The sequence below is a fragment of the Calonectris borealis genome, chromosome Z, assembly GCF_964195595.1.
Source record: "Calonectris borealis chromosome Z, bCalBor7.hap1.2, whole genome shotgun sequence".
NCBI lineage: Eukaryota > Metazoa > Chordata > Aves > Procellariiformes > Procellariidae > Calonectris > Calonectris borealis.
This window is the reverse complement of record NC_134352.1, coordinates 45,381,556-45,403,766: the sequence shown is the minus strand read 5'-3', so window position 1 is coordinate 45,403,766 and position 22,211 is coordinate 45,381,556. Positions and strand designations below refer to the sequence as shown.

Sequence of the window (22,211 nt, the reverse complement as noted above, 5' to 3'; positions counted from 1 at the left end):
TTGTGTAAGGATCAAATTCCTCAACACTGAGAAATTTGTACGAAGTTTATGTACCATTTACACCTTAACAATAAAGCCTCCTCTAATCCTGAACTTGGAGGAGAATTTTATCATTAGGCCACATTACTTAGTTTCTACTCTTAATTTCTACCGCTTCTTATATAAATACTCATTGAAAACATGCTAACTAAAATTACGAAAAATGCATTCATTACTGTCAGCTATTCTGGGAATTATTGACTCTATTTAAAAAAACCCTGACAAACAGATATTATAAAGTCATATATGAACTTAGATCATTCATATAATATTTTGCATGTACGTATTGGTTGAAGCCCATTTACAGGACATAACAATGTATTTCCTAACATTTTTCAGGACGTAAGCCTTGTTCCTCTGTTCTTTCCTATTAGCCTTACAACAGAAAAAGTCTGCACTGACTTGTATCAAGGGTCCATTCAGGCAGTGTCCCAACCAAGTTTGTAAGTGGTGGCCAAGAGAAGAGTAAAAAGAGGAGCCAGGATATGCCACTTCCTCCACAAAACCCTCCCTGCATCTTAAAAGTTAGGACTTAGCTTAGAAGTTCATTAGCTGAATGCTACCTATTTGGTAGCCCTACTATATCTCTCAAGTACTTGGGCAGGTCTCTCCTTAAAGCCGTGGGAACTTTTTGCATCCTCAACACATTTTAGTAAGGACTTTATCACCCTTAATCACCCTTTATCACCCATGATACGTCATTTGGTCCGAGCCTGGATCCACCAGATTCATTTCTGATTCTTGTATTCAATAAATCATCCCCCGTGCCTTCTCCACCCACTCGTGATTTTATACACCCCTATCATATTGCATTGGGTTTACGTGGCAAAGTTTTGGTAGCGGGAGGGCTGCAGGGGTGGCATCTGTGAGAAGATGCCAGAAGCTTCCCCCATGTCAGACACCCAGTTTCACCTGCTCCAAGATGGAATCCACCACTGGCCAAAGCTGAGCCCATAAGCAATGTTGGTAGGGCCTCTGTGATAACATATTTGAGAAAGGGCAAGAAAAGCTGTGCAACAGCTGTGGGAGAGAGGAGTGAGAAAATGTGAGAGAAACAGCCCTGCAGACACCAAGGTCCGTGAAGAAGGAGGGGAGGAGGTGCTCCAGGCACCTCTGCTCTCTACTTCAGAACAGAGATTCCCCTGCAGCCCATGGAGAAGACCATGGTGAGGCAAGCTGTCCCCCTGCAGCCCATGGAGGACCACTGTGGAGCAGATATCCACCTGCAGCCTGTGGAGGACCCCACGCTGGAGCAGGGGGATATACCCTGAGGGAAGCTTCAGCCCATGGAGAGCCCATGCAGGAGCAGGCTCCTGGCAGGAGCTGTGGGCCATGGGAGACCCATGCTGGAGCCGTCTGTTCCTGAAGGACTGCACACCGTGGAAGGGACTCATGCTGGAGCAGTTTTTAAAGAACTGCGGCCCGTGGAAAGGACCCACGTTGGAGAAATTTGTGAAGGACTATTCTGTGGGAGGGACTCCAGGCTGGAGCAGGGGAAGAGCGCGAGGAGGGAGGAGCAGCAGAGCAAAGTGTTACAATCTGACCACAGGGCCCATCCCCCATTCCCTTGTGGTCCTCGGGGGGGAGAAGGTAGAAAAGTCGGGTTGAAGTTGAGCCAGGGAAGAAGGGAGGGGTGGGGGGAAGGTGTTTAAAGATTTGTTCTCATTTCTTACTGTCCTTCTGTTACTAATTGGCAATAAATTAAATTAATTTCCCTAAGCCAAGTCCATTTTGCCCATGATGGTAATGGGTAAGTGATTCCCCTGTCATTATTTTGACCCATGAACTTTTTCATCATATTTTCTCCTCTGTCCTGTTGAGAAGGGGGAGTGACAGAGCAGCTTGGTGGGCACCTGGAGGTCAGCCAAGGTCAACACACCACACATATTCACCTTCAGCTATACTTTTTCTAAGTTGAAGAGTCCTAACCAGGTCAGTTCAGTTTTCAGGTGGAAGATACTCCACAGCTTGATCATCCCTTTGACCCTTGTTGAAGCTTTCTCAGTTCTATTTACCTCTGAGATATACCTAGAGTACCAAAACTTCAAATACTAAGGTGCTGCCAAAACTTAGATTTGTGTCACCATTGTGTTATCTGTACTTTAAGTAATTAAAAGAGAGAGAGTGCATATGCTATACAGCTGTTCTCCATCTGCATTACTTTATACTGATCTACAATTAACTTTACCTGCCATTTCACTGCCTACTCTCCTGATATCCTTCTGCAACTTTCAGCCATTCTTACAAACTTGACTAATGCTGAGCAGAAAAATTTCTCTTGTAATTGCTCAACTCCTTTCCTGCCACACTTTTAATTTTCTCTATATTTCCTGTTATTCAGCATCAGTGTGATGTGACTGAATAAATCCATTCCTAACCCACAGAGCTTTTACATGAGAGGGTCATGGACAGCCTCTTCTTGTTCTTCACCAACTGAAGGATGGTACAGGAGCAAAAAATACCTGTTATTCTTTCTTCTTAAAACCTTCACTGTAGTTTTTCAGAAGTTTACCAATTAACTCCATTCTGGCTGAGCTATAGGATTTGCTTCACTTCTCCATTAAGAATTTATTGCTGGTAAGTTAGTATTCCCATTAACAAACTTTCAGTAATTTACACTTAGTACCACTAGGTGTCGAAAATGTATCAACACAAAGAGGGAAGAGGAGTTCCCCTGAACATTACATCTTCAGATATAACAAAGCAGGAAAATACTGTGAATGCCCACCTCATCATACTGTACCTCAGTACCATAGCAGACCATAGTATCTCTTTAATGAAAGATCATGCAACTGCAGGGCTCCAACCATTAACAGTAACAACAAGCAAAACTCAGGTAATCTAGAAAAGCGTAATATGTTATCATGTATTACTCATATATCATAGCCATTTTTCTGAAACATTTATCACTGTCATCAATTCTTACTCTATGACCTTCTTTCATATTTTGCATAATCCATTGTGGACTTCCTTTCAAAGCTGTAGCTGTCCCTTATTCAAGCCCATGTTGTTCAACAATCCTTCTCTAGGACATTGCTAGCACAACTCAGCCCTCCAGGTAACAGGACCTATAGCACTCATCAGAAAAAGTGTGAAGCAACTTTTTCATCACGCAGTAAGAAGTATTTAATATTTTTGACTGTAAAAAGAAGATTAATATAGCTGTTCTTTCAACAAACGTTTGGGATTTCTTTAATTTTGGCATTGTATTGGTTTACTTGAGAAAGATGGAACATAGAGATATGCTGGAATACATGCAAAACTAATTCCTGGAGGAATTTGTTTTAGTAAAATGCTGATGTTACATTATATAGCACAGCCCTCAGAAAGGCAATCTTGGCATGTCAGCTTTGAGAAGTCAACATAAATACAATTAAAATACAATTGAGTTTAAAAACAAAACAAAACCCCACCACCAACCTTTTTCACTGCCAGTGGAACCCTTATATTTGAGAGGAAAACACTCTGATTAATCCAGGTTGAACTGCTGGCCCAAATTTTTATGTAACTCAGAATAAACAGTCCTATCACATTACAGCAGTGCCCTCTACTAATGTTTGAGTTAAAGAAAAAACATTGTGCAACTGTTAACTTCATTCTTAGGGACATGTAATAATGCTGTGAAATTAAGTTTTTTAAAAAAAAAGGAAAATGAAAGCACTATGTATCTAATTTCAGCTTTTAAAGAAAGATACTTTTTTCCAAGCCCAACAAACACCAAAGCTAGATGGAGCTAGGTTTGAAGAGATCATCATCTGTAATCCAAGCTAGAGTTCTTCCCTGCATGTATCCAATTTAATTTTTTAAGAAATTCAAGGTTAATGTTTATTATCCAATTTGATCTAATCTATATCAACCTACAGGAAACAAAAATTGCCTATTCAAGTGATTTATAAAGTGGTATGAAATACACGGGTAATAAATGGAGCCATCCTGCTTTACCCATTGACCTCTCATAATCCTCAACACAAGTTGATTTAAAAGTTTTGTGGTCCCTACCCTGAACTTAAGTAGAGTGCACAGTCTTCTCTCTGTATTCTTCCTTCCAGCAACTCCTTATGTGCCTAGCTGTGCCTCTTGTCATACACCCAGAATACAGGGTCTCTGTGTAAATCCAACAATACATGTCTTTGTCTCTCCATTCTCATAAGCTAGCTGTAAAAATCTTCAGGGCTCATTAGCTTAAAATGAAACAAGGCTTTTGAAGCACATCTTGACAGAGCATCATTTTACAGCATGTTAAAAAGTGGCAGGGCTTTCAAAAAGACTTTGAATATGGAGTAGTCATGCCAATATGCATACTTGTGAGATATTAGGCTAAAGATAACGGCATTTCAGCATAGAACTGCACACACAATCACATTTGGATTGAGTATCTTTTTAATTAAAATACTTGGAAAACAAATGGAGACACACAAATTGGAACTTGCGTTTTAAGACTTTAGGTGGTGGGGCTTAAGAAAACGGAGTACAGTTTTTACATTGGGAATAATAAAAATGGTAGCAGAGTAATAAAAAGCAGGTAGTACAGAAAGTGTAGATAATAGAACAATAAGATATTGACATATTATATACCTTGGAGGTATATAATCACATTTTAATGCCACCCATTCTAGAAGCGTTAGAGAACAGGGGGCTTTAAAATGTGGCTATATACCTCCAAGGTGTTGGAATCCTGTTATTACAAGTAAGTTTAAAAAGGCTATTTGTGTAAAAAAACAAAACCAAAAAAAAAAAACCCCAAAACCCAGGCAAAGTGTATTTTACTCCTCAGTGACATTTGTGGTAAGCACTTGCCCAGAATACATTTAGTGCATTTATCTTCAGGAAATAATCTGTTGAATCATTACTGTCAAAATATGGAATACACATTCTACTGACTAGGTCAAGAGACAGAATATTCTCAAAAGGTGAGATGTAAATACATTAATGTCACATATTTATCCTCCTTCCAGTCACTTCAAGCATTCATTTTTCTTCCTCTGCTTTCAACTTCTGACTGCCACATAGGTAAATGTCACCTACCCAAATCCACTTTCTCAATTAAAATAAAATACTGGAATTTTGCCAGTTAATTCAAGGAATAAAACATTATATCTCTTTTGTCTCTTTTGTCCTGAACTCCTCCTTTGCCTGTCAGCTTTATTTTCCAAGTCTAATATCTCAATTCTTTATGGAGAAAACAACAAGTTTTTAAAACAAACAAATAAACAAACCCAAACCCCCAAACAACACAACTCCATGCTCTCTTATTCTCCTAGGAACTTTGTGTGTGTAACTTAATTACATCAATGAGCAAACTGTGAACACAGCCATAACAAAACTAGAAGGCTGTAATTGCGAAGGACAGAGCAAAGCTAACTAACTAGTTTTGCTAACCCTACCACCGTTAAGACAACAGCAGCTTTGGCAGAGGTGGTAAAGCCTACTCTAAACCCTGGATCCACACTTGAGCCGTTCAAATGACTGAGATCCAGTTTGCTCTTCACCATTATCAGCTCTCAAATGGCAATGATACCTTCATCTGCAGTATAGGCCTGTCCATGCGTTCACTTCCGCTTGCCATACATGAATAGATGTAGGTCAGTTAGTAAGCAAATATACTTCACCTGTTGCTGCATGACAACAGGTTTCACTCTTGTCCTGGCAGCTGTGTCTTACTGAACAGCTCTGGTGCTGGTAAGGGCCAAGCCACTGGATATCTGCATGAGCAAGCCCCCTGGTCCCAGCAGAAGCAAGAGAAGTCCATTGTTACCTTCCCAGTTCTCCCTGTTGTCAAGCATGAGAAACACGATGAAGTCAAAATGCCACAAGTAAAACAAAAAGGTAAGCTGCAGGGTCATAAAAGTAATGTTCGATGCCATCTTTGGACCAGAATCTAGTGTTAAACCTCTTCTCCAGTTATGAGTGGCCACTAGAAAAGGCTCACTGACAGAACCATGTCTATAGCTATCGCTGACTTATCAGCTCTGAAAACTCAGTAGCCGCAAGCCTCTGCTCTCAAGCCTCTATGACAGGCCACATTTCTGACTCTCTCTTTACAGAAAAATAGCTATTTTTGTTAAGAAAAATAGCTATTTCACGGGCAGAAATAATTATGAGAATAAAGATACCAACAGTTAGTAATTAAATTAGGAGATTTGTTGCTTGCATTAAAAACCAAACTATATTTAAACAGGATCTGCAATATTTTCTGCAAGTTGTTCGGCTTGTTCAACTGACAGGAGGAAACATCTTTCTGTAACTGTAGGATTAACAGTTTGATATGCAGAACTAAACAGTGCCAGTGCGCAAATGTGGACATAGCAAAAACGGCTTTCAAGTAAATAAACCTGACTTACTGAAAATTTATAAGGTTACAGCAACAAAAGACTATGTTTTTAAGAGGCAGAAGAATTATACAGAATGACATTCTGAAGACCTGAAGCAGGAGAAAGGAAATTTTTGAGGTTTATCAGAAAGGAAAATCTTTAGAGTCATTCAGCAATCTTGGAGGATTATTCTGCCCGTTCTGTTAACTTCTTTCACGGAGGTACCATATTAACTGCTGAAATTAGCTTCACAATGTAAAGTACATAGTTACACGAAAACAAAGCCACAACCGTTTCCACTACTATGAGGCAGGGACAAGACAGTGTTTTTAATGACCTGGGGAAAAGCCAAAGCAGATTTCATCTCTAAGACTCAGACACAGTTAGTTCTTGTTTTGCATTAGAAATGTAACCCAAAAATAAAATGTGTTTTCACTTCTCTTGTTCATCTACCAATCATCATTCCTGATATCTGTCCCAGGCAAGATTTTGAAGTATTATATGTTGCTTTTTACTAACCAACAAAACAAAAAAAACCCTCCATGAATGTACAAAGAAACAAGTTTGGTGGGGGATGGGGAGGAACGGGCAGGACAGACACCAACCAAAAAAACAACCCGCAAAAAACCAGCAGTAATTTCAGATACTCCATTCATATTCTGTAGGATTCAGAACCATCTTCCAAATCTGTTGCCAGGGAAACAGCTCTCATTCATTCTAAAATCCCACATGTTAAAAGCACATTCTGGTGACTTTTCCCCTGCTGATGACAGGGAACATGATTAAGAATAAGAGTTTTGCAATTTCCGAAGTTAAATTAACAGAGGGAGAGGCTCCAAACATATTTAATAATCACCATCAAAAGCTCTATAGAGAAAAAAAATACACTTTTTTTTAATGATTTATAAGTCCATATGGACTAGTGCTATGCATATAGCTGAACGTCTTCTGCACTGGCACCACTTATTTGACACCTACATAACTCACTATTTCAATGTTATTTCTGCTGCTAAGTACAAAGGTGGAAGTGACAATATATCTGCAAATAAGCCATTCAATTACAGGATTCTTAGAAAACCAAAAAAAGCTTAAATACATAAATTTTTAGTGAGGAACAATTATATAAAGCAAAAGTTCCATAGCTCATTCTGGTCTTTTGTGCTATAAAAGTGCAGGATCAAATTAGTCTTGATTCCATTATTCTAAGTCATTTCCTTGCAGGAAAGCATCAGAGCAAAATCAGCAATGGAACCAAAACTTACAACCTCTGGTCAAATCTTCCAAGGTTTTGCACATGGGATATGAGGCTTTGTAAAACAGCTCACGTGCTTAACATGCACAAGCTTCCACCCCACCCCGAAAAAAGTGTCTGCTACTGTTGAAAATATTAATACTAGAAGTATTTTTAAAATAAATTTATAAAAAAAATTAAAAAGGACATCACAGAAGATGCAGGCACACATGTGCATGAATATCCTGTAAAACTGAGAGTAGCACCTGGACAGCCTTTAAATAGGAAACAAAAGAACTTTCCAGGAACATCACGATTCTGTGATCCTTCCTCTCCTGCACTGGGGAGCCCAGAACTGGACCCAGCGCTCCAGGTGTGGCCTCACCAGCGCTGAGGGGAGGGGAAGGATCGCCTCCCTCCACCTGCTGGCAACTCTCCTCCTAATGCAGCCAGGGTACAATTAGCCTTTGTTGCTGCAATGGCGCATTGCTGGCTCACGTTCAACTTGGTGTTCACCAGGACTCCCAGGTCCTTTCTGCAAAGCTGCTTTCCAGCCAGTCAGTCCACTGTAACTGGTGCCTGGGGTTGTTCCTCCTCAGGTGCAGGACTTTGCACTTCCCTTTGTTGAACTGCGTGAGGTTCCTGTGAGCCCATTTCTCCAGCCTGTTGAGGTCCTGGGGGTCTGGATGGCAGCACGATCCTCTGGTTTATCACCCACTCCTCCCAACCTTGCTGAGGGTACACTCTCCCCCATCATCCAGATCATTAAGGAAGATGTTAAACAGGATTGGACCCAGTATTGACCCCTGGGGTACACCACTAGTTACTGGCCTCCAGCTAGACTTTGTGCCACTGATCACTAGCTTCTGGGCCTGGCCATTTAGTCAGTTTTCAATCCACCTCACTGCCTGCTCATACTTTATCGGCTTCTCTGTGAGGATCTTATGGCGGACAGTGTCAAAAACCTTACTGAAGTCTAGGTAGACAATATCCACTGCTCACCCTTCATCTACCAAGCCAGTCATTTCATTGTAGAAGGTTATCACGTTGGTGAAGCATGACTTCACCTTAGCTGATTTTCTTGTCCTTAATGTGCAAATGGTTTCCAGGATTAGCTGCTCCATCACCTTCCCAGGGATTGAGGGGAGGCTGTAGTTCTCTGGGTCCTTGCCCTTCTTGAAGACAGGGGGGTGATATTTGCTTTCCTCCAGCCCTCAGGCACTTCTCCCAGTCGCCGACTGATTAAAGATTATGGAGAGTGGCATCACAATGACATAAGCCAGCTCCCTCAGTACTCGTAGGTGCCCCACCAGGGTCCATGGACTTATGTATTCGCAGTTTGCTTAATTATTCTCTAACCTGATCCTCTTCCACCAAGGGTATTTGTTCCTTGCTCCACACTTTGTGCCTGGTCTCCGGGTCCTTAGATTTCTGAAGACTGTTCTGATGTCTTTACTAGTAAAGACTGAGGCAAAGGCAGCATTCAGTACCTCAGCCTCTTCCATGTCCTGTGTTACCAGGGCTCCTGCCCCATTCAGCAATGGGCCCACATTTTCCCTAGTCTTCCTTTTGCTATTTATGTACTTATAGAAACCCTTGTTGTTGCCTTTGACATCCATTGTTGGACCCAACTTCACTTGGGCTTTGGCTTTCCTAACTTCATCCCTGCATTCTCAGATAGCATCTCTATATACCTCCCCGTTTACCTGTCCCTGCTTTCACCTTCTATATAGCCTCCTTTTACATTTGAGTTTTGCCAGGAGCTCCCTGTCCATCCATGCAGACCTTCTACCTTGTTGCTTGACTTCCTGCTTGTTGGGATGGACTGCTCTTGAGCTCGAAGGAGGTATCCCTGAGTATCAACCAGTTTTCTTGCATCCCTCTTCCCTTCAGGGCCTTATCCCATGTCGCTCTTTCAAGCAGATCCCTGAAGAGGCCAAAGTCTGTGCTCCTGATGTCCAGGGTTGTGGTTTTGATTTTTGTCCTGCTCCCTCCACTCAGGATCCTGAGTTCTGCTCCATGGTCACTGCAGGCAAGGCTGCCTTCCACCTCCACGTCATCAACATGTCCTTCCTCATTTGTGAGTATGAGGTCCAGCAGAGCACTTCTCTTTGTTGATTCCTCTATCACTTGGGACAGGAAATTGTCACCAATGCTCTCCAGGAACCTCCTAGATTGCTTATGCCATACTGTGTTGTCCCTCCAGCTGATAGCAGGATGGCTGAGGTCCCCATTGAGGGCCAGGGCATGCAAACATGACATTGCTTCTAGCTGTTCAGCTGTCATTTAATCATGCTCTCCTTGGATAATGTTTTCATATCAGTAAGATCATTCATGTTATGCACTTCCGATAAATCAAACTTAAGGTATACATTTATAAGGAGGTGCTACACAAAGCATACAACTCATTTACACAGAATGAAAGATAAAAGTTTAAAAATCCCTTTTTTGGTGATAGAGAACTGAAAGCAAGGCCCTAGAAAATTTCTGTAGCTGTGAAAAAGAGAAGTTACGTATCCGACAAATGCAAAGCTGAGTCGGAAACTGTAACAGCTGAAACCTTCCAGCAAGACAAATGTGTAAAGCTTCTTTTACAAGGACAAGGATCCTACAAGGACATAATTGAAAACCTTTTAGCTCAGTTCTTTCTCCTGCACCAACATTACTCAGTAGTAACTCATTAAAGTCAGCTGAATTAATCCTCTGAAAAATACCATCACACCAAAGCTGTAAGTGCACAACTTGCCTTAGTCCTAACAGATTTCTATAGGAATGAAGATTCCTAAACACTCCCCTCAGCTGAGCTCCTTTCCCTTTCAAGTGAGACAGAATCATCTGTCCCTTTCCTTACTCTTTTTCCTGAACTTAATAACTCCATTATGATCCAAATTCACTGATTTAGCTAGTTCTCAAGTTTTAAACTTATGCCACAACTAATACCACATTCAGGAATTACACCAGCAAATGGGGGAAAAATATTTTGTTAATCAGAGTTAATGAGAGGTTATTCCTTTAAAGAAATCACAATAGTCTCACATTACTCATAATTAATTGACAGTGAATATTCCCCAAATACTGTACTTTTCCTACAGAACAGAGGCCACCCAGTTCAAACTCATGTTGGCTCCTTAAGGCCATCTCACTAGGTGTACAAGCCATGTCCATTAGTCCACATCATAACCCATAACCCATAACTTTTGGCAACTTCATTTATGAAATAGAAGGATGAGGCAAATCTACACTGTATTTGTACCACAGCTGAGGCAAAATTTGCCTACAAAATATAACTGCCAGTAACCCTACCTTGTCACTTACTGTGAGGCAGCTGAGAATGGCAATGACTGATTTATCATTCTTGAGTCTTTCCCTGCATCCAAGTGTCATGTTTCAGATCAATACCTTATTTTAAAATCTTACTGTTTTACTTCAAGTACCTTTTCCAGATTAATCTGTAAAACAGTGAATGCTGCAGTTAGTGAACAGTAAAATGTCATTACTAGACAGCAATAACAAGAGGCTGCAGCCTAGCTCGATGTTATAAAACAGGAAATAAAAAATATATATGCATACATTTATACAAAGCTCTTCCATCAGGAGCAGCAGTAGCTGTTTCAGACAACACTGACTTTAAACTGACTGCAACATACACACAAACTGAAGACAGACTTTCTGTAACACTTCCTCAACACTTATTACCAAGTGCTTTTACTGCTGTGGCTACAATTCCAGAGCACATTGTGGGTGACTGACTTCAGCAAAGGCAACCTTACAACATCAACGTACTGAGCCTGGGGACATGCTCATTTATAAATATCACGTGCCTGGGGCGGGGAGGGGGGGGAAAGGTGTATTTGAGAGTCTTGGATCATTAGAAAAAGATAGCAAATTTGCTATTACCTCCTTAAAAATGTAGCCACTCTATGATCAAATTTAGAATTGCATTAAAATTCCCAGTAAACATGTTACTGGAAGCCAGTACACAGACTCATTTCAAGCTGTGATGGACCACAAAACGTGCTTAGGCATGAGATGTTCTTTCATAACAAACCCCGTGCATGTCCCTTTACAGCAACGCCACTCCATAAAAGGCCACATCCTGCCTTTGACATACATGGGTGGCTCCTACTCACTTCAAAGGGAATTTAGTCTATCTAGTGATGGACAGGATATAGACTTAAATGTTTGTAAATATTTTTAAAAAGTGGCAGTCTGAAAACTCATCTTTGACTGAGAAACACTGTGGTGAACAGGGGCAATATGAGAATTTATAGTTGGCCTGAACACCACCCCAGACTATTCCTGAAGATAGTGGCAAATAAATGACAGGAAGTTTCCACTGCAAGCATGCTATAACTGATGTGATTAGAGTATCATAAAGAGATGCAAAATGGGGCAAATAATTATTAAAAGGTAATACACATATGCTAATGCTATGGATTTTTTTTTTTATTATTAACAATTAACATCATTGAATAGGAAGGTTCATTTATATCATATAAAATGGCTGATACTGTAGTTAATTAACTTATCATCTCATCACCAAATTCAAAAGTAATGGAATGACAAAACCCCCAAAAGTTCTTCTGGTTCTGAAGTTCATGTGTCAGAGATCTGAAAATAAGTGTTATACATGAATCCAGAGAGATTTCTTGCAACGCTGAGAAAAAAGCTTTGTTTTAGCACCACATAGCAAATTAAATCAAGAAGCTGAAAAAAATACTACCAGGTTCTACCACACACTGATTTGAAAGAGAAAGATCTGTCTCTCTAACTGTAAAGGAAAAAGAGAAGGAAGTAAACAGCATACAGAGTGATTGACACAGTCTCTTCCTGAGCCCACTTTCTCCCTCCCTCCCTTCGCAATCTCTCAAATCCCCTTTCTCTCCATCCTCCCTCTATCCCTTCCCAGTCTCACCTATCCCTCATACGTTCCCTCCTGACCCTCTTCTAGTCTCCTCCACACCCCTCCTCCTTTTTCCTCAGTTTAGCTAGCACTTTTGGAAACACAGTCTTCACAAAAATCCAAGAACAAATAGATAAATAGCAAAGACCCAACAGATATTTCCACGTTATATTATTTTCTTCCCACTCTTCATCTTTCTTCTTTATCGAGCCTGTATACTTTTTGGATCTGTAGGTTTCTAGCTGCATTTCTGTGCAATCCTTCAGGCAAATATGTATTACAAACTACTACTAATCCCAAGAAATAGAACTGTAATGTAAAAAAGACACCCAGTAAAACCACTGTAATTGAAACACGTTGAAAACCAAGGTATGCCAAGGTATATGATGAAGGCCAACTCCTTCACCCAATCTAGATCACAACATATCTGAACATATCCTACCTAGATCACAACATATCTGAACATCTAATAGGACACCTTGCTATTGCTTTGTTTTCTGACAGGTCCAATACTCAGTAGATCATTTTCCTTGATCAATTCTAATGTTGCACTTTGACCAGCAGCATCAGGCAAAATTAGATTCTCACCAGCTCATTCCCAGGGAAAAAAAACTGATAATCAATATCTTGATATATCTTGATGCATCCCAATAATCCTGTTTCAACAGTGTTCTATGGAATAAACATGAAGGCGCAGCTTCCTTTCCTATAGATTTCCAAGCAATTTTCACCCTCTAGTTCTTTATAGTATATTGCACTTTTTTTGGCTACCAAAAAAAGCCCAAATAATCTGGGTTCCAGTATTCTTACTGTAGTAAATGGAAAACTACAAATTAAAATTTCTGGCACACAACTGAAGACCAGACACCACCTTTCAAAGCTCAGCACTCACTTTTGTGCTGATCGCCCTTCTCTCGATTCCTTCCTCCTCGCTGGGGATTCTAGGCACTTCTTGCAGAGCCCAGATGGTCTCCTCCTCCACAACAAAGGACGTTGAAACATCTCTCGTGTAAGAATGGAATCTGTGAGAATGAAACTGCCAACGCACTAAGATGCACTGCAATAGGTTCAATATGAAAATGCTTCTCAAGTACACTAAATCTTCACATAGGATGCTGGTGTTCAGAATTAAAGCGGCCTTCGTTCAGTTCAGCTTTATCCTCTCAAATTAATCCTCCTGCCCTCCCTGAGGCAGTAGGAGAACTCTGCTGTGACAGGGGATCTTCAAACCTTCAAAACTTGCTCTGCCACCCGGCTCGGGGCAACCCGCTTCCATTCTTTTGGCACCAAGCGACCTCTGTGCTGAAAAGCCTAAGGCGTTTGTGCACAGCAGGTTCAAAAGTACAGGCTAGGAAGATAATTGGGCATTTCTTTTCTCATTTCTGCACGTTTATGCATCTCCCCCTCTCTCTCAGAGACTAAATGAGAAAGTGGATAGAATAAAACTCCCCAGCCAAAAACAATGAGTCTCACCACTTCTGTGAGAGGCAAAAAATATGGTGGGGGTGTGGAAACAGTCTGCGTTGAGCCCCAGAACAGAACTGGAAAAACTCTCTCACTCTTTTCTGGATGGACTTCAGCTGGCTTTAGTCACAGGAAAAACAAAACAAACAAAAACCCCCAAACCACTCTGCTTTGCCTGTAATGCTGGCAGTTACACTACAGCAGAATGATTTCCCATACAAGCCAGAAAAGCTAGTCAAAAAGTGAAAAAAACGGTAGTAATCTAAGGAGATTATCAACACCACCCAGTAGTTTTTAATTTCTAAATATTCTTCATATTCTTTCCATTTTAAAAAATGGAAAACTCCTATAAGAATAAGAGAATCTAAATGCCACATTACTGAATCGCTTAATGAAAATGCAGATTAAGATTAAGCTGTCATAGTTTATAATTAGAAGTTTTACACAGGAAGACTGAGACAAGCATGCAGAGAATAGGCAGGCCTGAGCAAACTGCGTACAGTGGCAGAGCAATGCTCCTCCACTTTGCAATAGTCTTGCTTATTTCTAAATTATCCTTCATGATTAAAATATTACTGAATAAAATCAAAAGAAATAAATAATATTAAGGAACTAATTATTTGAGCTACACGTACTGAAGTTTCTGAGGTTTTCCCTCACCTTCCCTCTTTCTCCCAAACTCATCCGATGAGCGTTAACTTGTGCTTTTCACCTACCAGGCAATAAAAATCATTCCGTTTCTTCTTTGATGAAGTGTATTAGCTTCCAAACATACTTGTACTGGTATTCCTGGAAAAGCTAAAACTACCAGTTATTTTATCTGCAATATTCACACCAAATTGACTCTTCCTTGAAAAGTCAGCAAATTCTACCTTTTGACTTTAGTGAACTGAAGTTTTATTCCTTTTAATTGTCGTAACATCAACATAGACTACAAGAAATCACGTAACAGCCCTACACTGCTATTTCATTTCCTAATCCTGCACCACCTTCTTCTCAGACACCGTTCTCTTTCTTCCCTTTCTTTAGGGGAGCAGGCTGGGCCAGACAGTCTGCAACCTACGTTTTCCATGGGTGCCGTGTGTTCCATTTCTCTCAGCTGGCAATGAAGAAGCAGCTGTGCACTAGGAAGCAAATCTCCGTGGGCTACAAGGGCTTCAGAGATAACCCAGGCTTCACATTCCATTAAGCTAAACTGGGACTATGTATCTGACAGAACAAATGGGTGTTTAAGAAAGAAGAACAAAAGGTACACTCTAATCTTTTCTTTGAACCAAATTTCCCTAGTTCCCTGATTTCTCAATCCTCACAATAGATAACAACCAGCTTTCAGCATGGAAATGCGTTCTATTAATTTAAACTTTGTATCTTCTTTTTAATTTATTTCAGAAGTCCCTTTTTGTACTAAATAAAAGGAAACAGTGAAACAGCTTCCTAATGGAAAATCTTTTGCTGCTGCAGCATGTCCCAGATGATGCCGGTAACAGTTTATATGCTCGGTGTTGTGTGTGTAATAGGAAGTACCGTAACAAGCAGGAACAAAAATTAAACACAAGAAAAAGCTAGTTTAAAACTGACAAAATCCACCAGTCAACAAGAACTCCAAATACATGTTCTTGTCTTGCTAGATGATACACTGTTAGTTGTTAGCAGAAGCACTGGGTCCAGTGCAAACACAAGTACCAAAACAAACTAGTGAAGTGCCTCACCTACTATAAACGAGTAAATGCCAACAAGAGCCATCCTTTGAGTTTCATCTCTCCTACACTCTGCACAGAGTTAGCTTTGATAACTGCTGCGAAGACAATTATTTCTTATATTCAGCGATAGGACAAACTTTTTCTTCACAAATGTTCATCTCAACACTTTGAAACTGACTGTAAATTAATCATAAAATCCCTTATAATCCTGAATACCCTCACTCTCAATAACAGCAGAAGAAAAACCCTAACAACTAACACTGTCATTAATGTAGTTCCTGAAATCCACGCTTGTCTTCTAAAGGCAGAAGCCCCCAAAAACCAATACGACCGATGCGTGGCTTTGCTTAGGGAAACAGAACTCCTCTCCTGCATTGTTGCAACAGACATGTCAAAACTGAGTGTCGGTGCTCAAGGAGTCACTGCCACGGCGTATGGAAAGGCAAGGGCGGAGGGGATGGCTCCAGTGCTGCTAATTCATATGCTTGTACTCGTTAAGGACAGTGAATGCATATGACTTTTTACATTAAAAACTTAGGCTGTCACAGCAGCTACTTAGCAACTTCTAAACATTTTTAAAGCATTTAGAATAACATGGCACACAAGTTATGAAGGCTGGCATATGCATGACTGCATTTTGCAACACCGCTTTTCAATTTGCTTAGCACATGCAATGCCCCCCTCACTTTTTGTTTTTCCCCAAAAAGCTGTAATCTCTACACTTCCTTTCCCCTTTCTACAAGTTCAGTGACAGCAACACCCACCTTCCACATTGTATAGAAACACGGCAAGTAAAGCTGATATAAGCAAAACTTTGCCAGTTGGCAAGGCAAGCCACCACTAGTGCGTCTGCAAGAGCCAAGCAGAGTATAAGGTCCACGGTGCCTAGCGTACCAGTGTGGCAGTAGCTCCCTGCTCCTAGGATGTTTGGAAGCTACCACCACTGAAATGTTATGTGCACCTCATTCCTTTCCCATCCACATCATACAGTGATTTTGAGTATGTGTTCAATCTTTCATCTCCTTGTTTCTTGCTTTCCCTACTCTGTCAGGCTATTTTAACACTAAAGACGGAGACAAAAGCCTAGGAGGAATCTAGTACTATCAGGAAACAAACTTTCACTGAAGAATTATAAGAACCATGATAATGTGCTCTCTTCAGCTACAGGGAAAAGTTTGCAAGAATGCATCAATAATTTTTCAACATGGCAGGAGGTGAGAAAATTGTTCTTTACATAGCTACAGCTATAGATGCCATTGGTATAGAGGCAAAATAGGAGTGGCAGCATATGACAACCGGTTTTAATTTCAACTGCTGATGACAATTATGCTGTTGTAAAAAAGGTGCTTACAAATGAAAAGATTAAAAAAACCACACCACACCAGGAAGTCTAGCTAGAATCTGAAAGAAACTTTATGTAGGCAGCAGCTAAACACTTTGTACCTACATAAGTAGGGATAGATTAATCAAAAGAGCTCCTCTATGTTCTTCCAGCAGTGGTGGGAGCAGATCTTTCCAAAACCAAGGTGAAATGCAATCGAGACACTCACACATCGTGTTCACTGCTTATATTCTCCGCATTAATTAAATCACCTATGAAGACAGGAGAGAATTTGGAAACCAGATTTGAAATCAGAAGCCATAATGCACTTCTGCCTCACTATGTAAGGAAAGTAAAAACTTCATGCACAGCAGGCATCCTTATTCTCTTAGAATAAAAGTGAGACCAGCTCTGACTGTAAGAAGTATTTCGTCAAAGGATCTCAGCTCTAGTACGCACACCACTGGTGAAAAACAAATTACAAATACAAGTGACATGAGAATGGGGACCGCAGAGTTGAACATCAACCTTTTGCATGTGTATTTGGCACAAACTCAAGAGAAGGTGTGGGACTATCTGGACAAGCCCTGCAATACATGGAACAAAAACAAAACCCCAAGTTACTCCTGAGACAAAAAGCAGACATGGGAGATCAGCAGCACTCAGCATTCACACACTTTGAACTTTATCAAAAGATCAATTTGAGGCTTGGTCTAAATCAACACTTCCTCAGAACTACACAAAAGTTTTGCCAGGTCATCTTATAGACATGTATAGGTTGATAAAGTGAGCACTCAATTAAAATAGAAGTTGTTTCCCACCAAAATTTAACAGTCTAACTACCAGGATCACTTTCTTTTTTTTCCCCATGGAGGATGGAGCCTAACTGCTTCTGAAGGATCTGAGCAATTCAGCACCCTAAGTTCTCCTGACTTTAGATGAGACTTAGACACTTGCCTGAAGTTACTTTCAAAAAAAAAATCTACCATGAATTACTCATGACTTACCCCTAAATCACAAGTACTCTCCCACCCTGTATGATCTAATAATATATTGCTCAAATACATAAATAGCAAATTGTTTTTCTAAAGTATTCTCTAGTATTATCCTTCATTAGTTGGGCCTTATATTAGCACTTTGTGCCGCTGAACACAAGGAGGCTAATTTGCCGTTGCCACAATTATCATTGAATCATAGAATAGTTTGGATTAGAAGGGACCTTTAAAGGTCTTCTAGTCCAACCCCCCTGCCATGTGCAGGGACATCTTCAATGAGATCAGTTTGCCCAGAGCCCCATTCAGCCTGACCTTGACTGCTTCCATGGATGGGGCATCTACCACCTCTCCGGGCAACCTGTTCTAGTGTTTCACCACCCTCATCATAAAAAATTTCTTCCTTATATGTAGTCTAAATCTACCCTCTTTTAGTTTAAAACCATTACCTTTCGCTACAGGCCCTATTAAAAAGTTTGTCCCCATCTTTCTTATAAGCCCCCTTTAAGTACTGCAAGGCTGCAATAAGGTCTCCCCGAAGCCTTCTCTTCTCCAGGCTGAATAACCCCAACTCTCTCAGCCCTTCTTCAGAGGAGAAAGGAGAAATTATGTTTTCTTCTGCTTCCAAAAAGAGATAACACCAATTCCAACTGCCATCATGGCCCCATCCAGGGAATGCAGGATTCTGTTACAGGCAGTTATATATAACTTTGAGAAAAGACACAAATCCCCATTTCAGGAGAAGAGTACTTAAGAATTTACAAAAGCCAAAGAACTTTACTAGATTGCTTATCAAATTGCTGATAAACAATGAATTTGCCATCCGAGATGTTAAACTGAAACCAAATCATCTTTAAAATACAAACACAATTGTTCTCAACACATTTCTTCTAACTTTGCCAGCTCATATACACAGATATGAAGCAGACAAATAATGTGAAATAGCTTTCTGAGAGGCCATTCCACAGTCATCTTAGTCATTTTTTGACCTCACATAGCTTTGAATCATTAAATCATACCACAACTGAGCAAGGTTTACTGACACCGTCTTTGAATAACAAATGCAAATGCCATCTGAACTTCAGTCTTTCAGTGTTAACTTCCAAGTTTGTTTTTTTTGTCCTTTTATCCAAGGACAAAATCCCATTCCAGCCATCCTCTCCTCCTACTTCACATTCTAGGGCCAAAATACCTCCAAATCCTTTAGGGTCTTTCTGCTGTTGAGGAAGTAGAAAGCATGCAGCAACTCCTTAAGTCTATAGTATCATCAAACATCTTGAACCAGTCATCTCCTGTGTGGTGCTTGGCAATAGCATATGTTAAGAGTATATGTCTCACAAAAGTGTAAACTAACAAGAGTAGGAAATTCCTTACGTTGCAAATTTGCCAAAGAACCTGGGAAGTTTCATAAAAGTTAACTATACTCAAGTGTCATCTGCAGTAACCAGAGATGCTAAGTAAAATATTAATCATTTGAGATGGGGATTATTTAATAGGATTTTTAAAAAGGCTTTAGAGTTTTTAATAAAATATTTTGTAAAATAAACTTTTCTTAAAAAAAAAAAAAAAGAAATCAATTTTTGCCTAGGTTGTGCCAGAATCCAAGTAACTGAAACAGAATATATTATAGAAACCCACAAAAACCAGTCTGATCTGCTGATGAACCGGGTGTCACTTTTTGACAATTCAAACAAGAGTTTTCCTCCTGTCATTGAATAACATAATATTGTATTTTGAGCTGAGAAATCTACTTAGTGAGGGAGCTGTAATCTGAATATTTTAATTCTATTTTTCAAACTCTGTGCTCCCCCAATACCCAACATACCACAGTATCCTGCAAGAAGAAATGCTGCGACTCCACTTCTATAACCAAAGGTTAAATATGCCTGATTGCCTTTCACGTTCCAGGACACAAGAACTATTTAAAGAACTATAGCAACATATATTCAGGGGAGCAGTTTAATATGAAAAGGGCAGCTGTGACAGAGTATGTTTCCTGATTATACACAGTTTTGAACTTCAAAGCTTCAAAGAACAGGAAAACAAATTAACAAAAAGTAGTCTAACTATAGAAAATTATGTTGAATATTATTCTAACTTAAAACCAAGTGACAGGTATGTCACCATACCAGGTGGGTATGACAACTATGGATGTGCTTCTACCAGTGAAATAAAGTTTTCTAGAGGGGAGAAGACACGTTTGTATTTGTATGATACACTTCTTAAGGCTCTTACTTTATTTTAAACCTCAACAGTTGGCAGTTTCCTTGCTACAATTCATGTCCATGAAAGCATTCGTAACTTTTTAAGAACGGTACATTGCCATGTATTTGTGATAAAGTCACCTACTAAGCACTACTAGGTTACTTTTCACAAGTATGTTTGGCACTGGTGACTGCAAGAAAGCGTAGAACTTCAAGAAAAGGGAAAAGTGTCTCTAAATTGTTACATTCACCAGCATCGAACAGATGGCACAGAACTCATACCTGTTGAGGTTCACCTGAAATAAGCTCTGTCTGCTAAACATATCTTGTATCTTTGAGAGATCTACAATTTGGGAAGTAGTGGAAAGACTGATGCACTAGATGGCTGTGCTGCCATTCAGAGGGACCTCAACAGGCTGGAGAACCAGGCCAACAGGAACCTCATGCAGTTCAACAAAGGGAAATGCGAAGTTCTGCGCTTGGGAAGGAACAACCCCAGGCATCAGTACATGCTGGGGGCGGACCGTCTGGAAAGTAGTGTGTGACAGAAGAGACTCTGGGGATCCTGGTGAACACTGAGCTGAACATGAGCCAACAGCCTCCTGAGCTGCATCAGGCGGAGTGTGGCCAAGCAGGTCGAGGGAGGTGATTCTTCCGCACTAATCAGCTCTGGTGAGACACATATGGAGTCCAGGGTCCACGTCTGGGCTCTGCATTATAACAGAGAGATAGAAATCCTGGAGTGAGTCCAGAGGAGGGCCCCTAAGATGGCACATCTCTCACATGAGGAGAGGCTGAGAGAGCTGGGACTGTTTCCCCTGGGGAAGAGTAGTCTCAGAGGGCGTCTTATCAGCGTGCATAAACATCTGATGGTGAGAGTAAAGAAGATGGAGCTAGACTCTTCTGGTGGTGCCCGATGACAGGACAGGAGGTAATGGAGATAGATTGGAATATAAGAAACTCTGTTTAAACATAAGAAAGAACTTCTTCTAATGTGTAGATGACTGAACATGCAAACAGTCTGTCCAGGGAGGTTGTCTCTATCTTTGGAGAATACTCAAAACCCAACTGGACACAGTCCTGAGTAGCCTGCTCTAGGTGACCCTGCTTTGACCAGGGGCATGAACGATACAATCTCCAGAGGTCCCTTCCAACCTTGATGACTCTGTGATTCTATGACTGGGTGGATAAAAACACAGCCCAATAACATAGTAGTGTGGTAGGGAGAATCTGGAAGTTGACTGAAACCCAGGCCCCAGAGGCAGGGGCACCTCATATAAACCTTCCATTGAGCCGAAGTAACATTGAGCCTGAAAAGGCTATTTGGGTCACAAAGAGGACAAGGGAAGAACCTGAATGCCACCAGTTCTGCACAGCTCTGGGAGATGGAGCGAATAAGATCCTACCTAGAGAAGAAATGGTGACTAAATGGAAGCAGTCTCCCAAGAGGCTGAGTGGGATCAAAGCACAGCTGCTGTGCATCCAGTTCTGCAAATTTAGTGTAGATTTTTGGACCACAGATTGCAGATCTTCCATTATTCTCCTACAGATTTTTTTGATTAGCAGTATTATTTCGTTACTGCTAATCAAAAAAGACTAAAAGTACTGACTTCATATCAGAAAAGATAGCAGGTAGGCATTTTGGAGTCTGCCAGTAAGATTACGGATTGCCAGAAACTAACTTTGTGGCTAGTTCAAAAACAAACTGAAAAACCCCCAAACCCTACATACTAATCTGAAGTGCCAATTATAAAGACTATGCTCATTCTCCGCTTTTTTTGTTCTCCCTGAATCAGCAGTTCCACAGCTTTATTTTTTAAATAATATTGGGAAAGAGGAGGTGAATGGGGATAAATCCATACTCACGTCACATTAATATAGATATAAACAAGCTCTGAGGGTTACCTTACATAGCTTCAAACTTTAACATCATAGGATGACAGCCATTACTTACGACTGCAAGCTTTGTACACCATGACAATCTTCCATTGCAAGAACAAGCAGATGAGCATGGTCTTTGCATTGAGTTACAGAAAGCTTTAGAAA

The 22,211-nt window shown here is 40.5% G+C and overlaps 1 protein-coding gene across 1 annotated transcript in view; it reads right to left on the bottom strand.

The window, feature by feature from the left end:
- The window catches only part of LOC142075576 (guanine nucleotide-binding protein subunit alpha-14), a 78,407-nt gene that overhangs the window by 44,698 nt on the left and 11,498 nt on the right, over window positions 1-22,211 (bottom strand). The gene's annotated exons all lie outside the window — the stretch shown is intronic.